The sequence below is a fragment of the Olea europaea genome, chromosome 7 (genome assembly GCF_002742605.1).
Source record: "Olea europaea var. sylvestris chromosome 7, O_europaea_v1, whole genome shotgun sequence".
NCBI classification, from domain to species: Eukaryota; Viridiplantae; Streptophyta; class Magnoliopsida; order Lamiales; family Oleaceae; genus Olea; species Olea europaea.
The window spans coordinates 16,782,838-16,787,370 of NC_036243.1; positions in this window are offsets into that span (position 1 = coordinate 16,782,838).

The window sequence follows — 4,533 nt, forward strand, 5'->3', positions numbered from 1 at the left end:
ATCAATGCTACTCCTACTCCTGCACCTTTAGAGGTTTTTGACCGATCGAAATACAACACCCAAAATTTTAGCTCGAACGAATTGATTTCTAATTCAATTTTTTCAGGCATGTCAAGGCATGGATGATCGGCTAGAAAGTTAGCCAAAACCTAATTTTTGACTGCCTTTTGAGGTATATATTGTATCTCGAATTCTGATAAAGCTAATGTCCAATGGCATAACTAAATTTTTGACTGCCTTTTGGTGTAAAATAGGGCGAGAGAACATATACTTAACTAAATTTACTTTAGAAATTAAATAAACGGTTACGGGCCATAAATAAACCCTTAATTTTATACATGTGAAATATAATGCAAGACATAATTTTTCGATAGTAGAGTAATTACATTCACATTTTGTTAACCGCCTATTTAAGTAGTAAATTGCCCTTTCTTCACCAAATTGGTCTTCCTGCGTGACCATTCCAGCTATTGATTCTTTTTCTACCGATACGTACACTTTCATTGGCCGTCCTTGGATTGGTGAAACCAACACTGGTGGATTTAATAAATGTCTTCAGACTTTCAAAAACCTTTTGATGTTCTTCTTTCCAGACGAATTCGTCCTGATTTTTTAGCTTTAAGAGTGGCGAAAAGACTTTAGTTCACCCTACACAGTTAGAAATAAAGCGTCTTAAAAAGTTTACTTGACCTAGAAACCTTTGCAATTCTTGTTTGTTGCTAGGTGGTTTGGCCTCTAAAATGGCTTTCGCTTTATTTTTATCAAGTTCAATCCCTCTTTTATGTACCAAGAAACCAAGAAAGTTCCCTACATTAACACCAAATACACATTTCAAGGGATTCAACTTTAACTTATATTGCTTCATTCGTTCGAACGAACATCTTAATTATTCGAAATGGTCCTCTTCTTTAATAGATTTGACCACTATATCATCTACATATACTTCAACAAACTTGTCTATCATATCATGAAAGATTATATTCATTGCCCTTTGATAAGTTGCTCTTGCATTTTTTAGGCCGAAAGGCATGACTACCCATTCAAAACATCCTAGAGACCCAGGGCATCAAAAGAAAGTTTTGTGTATGTCTTCTTCAGCTATATAAATTTGATTGTATCCTGAATACCCATCCATGAAAGAATACACGACGTGTCCAGCAGTTGAGTCTACTAAAAAATCCACTGTGGGCATTGGATACTCATCTTTGGGTGTAGCTATGTTTAAATTCCTAAAATCTATGCACACCCTTAGTTTACCATTCTTTTTTAGTACTGGCACGATATTGGACAATCATTCGACATACCTGATTGTTCTAATAAAGCCTGCTTTCAATAATCGCTCTATCTCTTTCTTAATCTCAAGGAGTACATTAGGAGCAAAACGTCTAAGAGGCTACCTATGAGGTTTAAAATTAGGCTTAGTTGGTAACCTATGTTCCACTAAGTCTCTATCTAAACCAGGCATTTGTTCATATTCCCAAACAAAACAATCTTTATACTCCTTTAGCAAAGCGATTAATTTATCACTAACCTCCTAATCGAGCATCTGGCTGATGAATGTTGGACGATCTTCTCCTTCATTGCTAATATTTACTTTGATCAGAGGATCTTGTGCTTGAACGTATCCAGGTTTGATGATCGGCATCACTTCGTCATCCAATTCCCTTGTAAGTACTTCTTCTTCTAAACAGTCCACCTTGTTGACTTCTCGGCCAATGCTTTGTTCTAACTCGAATACTGTCCATTTGTCTTTCAGCGCTCTTAGGGCTGCCTCTTCTTTTGTTTTGTCTTTGTATTCTTTATTGAAAGCCATTAATCTGGCTTTGAAGGCCTGAATATCGGCCATTTGCTTTTGTGGCTTAGAATCCATTCAAGACTCCTTGATTATTCTTTTGCCAATTACTGGCTCTTCTAAGACCACTATATTTGGTCTCATTTGGCTGAACATTTCAGTAAGTGCGTCCATTGAAAATGGCTCTTCACTTTGTGCGACGATCTGAGTTTCTTCCCCATCTTAGACTACCCTGACAGGTCCATAGTTTCCTTCGTACATGAACCTTTCCACTGAATTTGCTTCTGCGACAAAAGGCCTATGATCGGCCTGCACCACCTCTGCTTCACCCTTGTTGTTCCAAAAAACCAAGCATTGATGGAGTGATGAGGGTATGCAGCGACTTCCGTGTATCCAATCTCTTCCTAGTAACACATTGTAACTAGTAGGACCATCTATTACAAAGAAGACTGTGGTCCTAGTAGTTGTCCCTATAGTTATGTCCAATGGCATAACTCTCTTAGCTGAAGTTGCTCCTCCATTAAAACTCGTAAGGATGACTTCTGTTGGAATCATGTCACCCTTTGTCTTTGCAAATTTCTTCATCATCCTAGATGGAATGGTATTTATAGCTGCTCCATTGTCGACAAGCACTTTTGCCACAGGGATGTCGTTAACTAGAGCTTTAACGTACAATGGCCTCAAGTGTTTAGTCAATTTCATGGCTGGCCGTTTAAAAATAACCTTTTCGACAGCCTCTATTTCTACTTCCTGCTTGTTTTCTGTCGATTTATCCCTCTGTGATAAGTCGACGTGCAGCATATCGCGCTGAGCCTCTGTCTCCTGAATTTCCTCCTTACTGTTTTCTAATGCTTCTTCATCAGTTACCCAACTTCTGGGAGGGGACATTATTCTTGGAGGTGATTCATACTTTTTAGAGCGAGGCACTCTCTTCTTCCTTTTGGGCGTCCCGTACAGTACGTCGAAATCGAAAGAACGCCCAGATGGTTCTCCCAACAAGTCTACTTCGCGAACTCCCTCTCGATGTAGCTGCTTCAACAGAGTATTGTGCGATACTCCTCTCCTTCTTCTTTCTGCTTCTAGGTCGATTTCTTCTTCGATATCTGTCATCCCATCGTCTTCTTCATCATTGTAGGCCTCTCTAGAAATCTGGCCTTCTTCACATTCCAGCACGCAAACCTCTCCTTCGTTGTCCTCCCTTTCTTCTTCTTCTTTTTCTTTATTCTTGAATTCATTGACGAGTAAGTAATTATTAGCCACGACAGGAGGTAACGTACCGAACTGGATAGTAAAAGGCTGATCTGGATCTTCTTCATCCCTTCTATCTCGCTCAAACTTTGATCTCCCAGAAGAAGTTTCTGTTAGCTCTTTCATTGATTCATCTGTACCGATTTATTCACTATCTTTGAGAGCATTTTGATTGGCTACCTTAAGTAGTTTAGGCGCTTTAGGATGTGGCACTCCCTGTAGCTGCCTCATCATTCATCCATAGTTTCGTTAGAAACGCTTTTGTTGGGTTCTAGTCATCTCATCGAAGGGTATTGCCCTTCTTGCATTATACTGGAACGAATGCCATACATTTGGCCGGCGGGGTTGCGGCTTGAATGTTCTCCCATTATCTACTGGCCTGAACTGTCTCTCAAAAGGCGGTCCTCTATAGAATGATGTACCTCGCCCTCTACCAGGCTGAGTGTTTGGGAAGAAAGTAGGGCGATGGGGATGCTGTCATATCCCTGGTTTCTCCGTGTTCCCACTCACTTCTCTTTTACATCTTGCACACAGGACGTCTTCGTCCTTTTTTGGCTCCTTCCCCTTGATTCGTTCAAAGACACTAGGATGTGGTCCAGGGTCCTCTTCTCCGTCATCTATGACCAATTTGAATTTTGACAACTTGTTTTTGAAACCAGACGTCACCATGTTCACTCCAAGTGGCTGTGGAAAAGGATTTTCATCCCCTGTCATCTTCTTCTTATCGTCGAACGTTATTCGTCCTAATTCAATGGCATCCTGCAATACATGGCGAAAAACCAAGCAATTGTTACTCAAATGTGACCATGCATTATACCACTTACAATATTTTTTACCCTTAATTTGTTCAGGGTTTGGCAATTTATGCTTATCGCTCAACTTTATCTGCTTATCCCTATATAATTTATCAAATATAAGGTCAGTTTTGGTTACATCGAACGAGAACGTTCTAGCCTTTATGTTTTCATCTTTGATAGGCTCATTTTTGCCCGATGGTCTAGGCTTAGCCATTATAGGACAAGTATACATGTCTCCTTTGACCAATTCAACCAAACACACTTCGACTTGATCGTATGACTTGTCGCTGATGGTATGAACGTCAAAATTTGGGTCTTTGTAATAAGTCCCTTTACTAGAATTTTTCATCTGCTCTTCTTCTCTTATCAGTGGTTCATACCTAATCACATTCGCACTCAACTGGAAAAGGTCAGGAAATTCCTTATCGTGGAATTTCTTTTTTAAATCAAAGCTCAAACAACCCTGAGCGATTTTGACAAATTCTTTTTCGGGCAGAGGTACAAAACACTTGCTTCTTGCTGTCTTGAACCTTTGGAGAAAACTTTCTGCCCATTCGTTTGGCATTTGACGTAGATTCGCCAAATCAGCCAAAGTAGCTTCAGACTCAGTTTTATAAAACTGAGTGTGGAATAATTGTTCCAATTGTTGCCATGTTTGAACAGAGTTCGCTGGCAAGTTGATGAACCAGGAGAAAG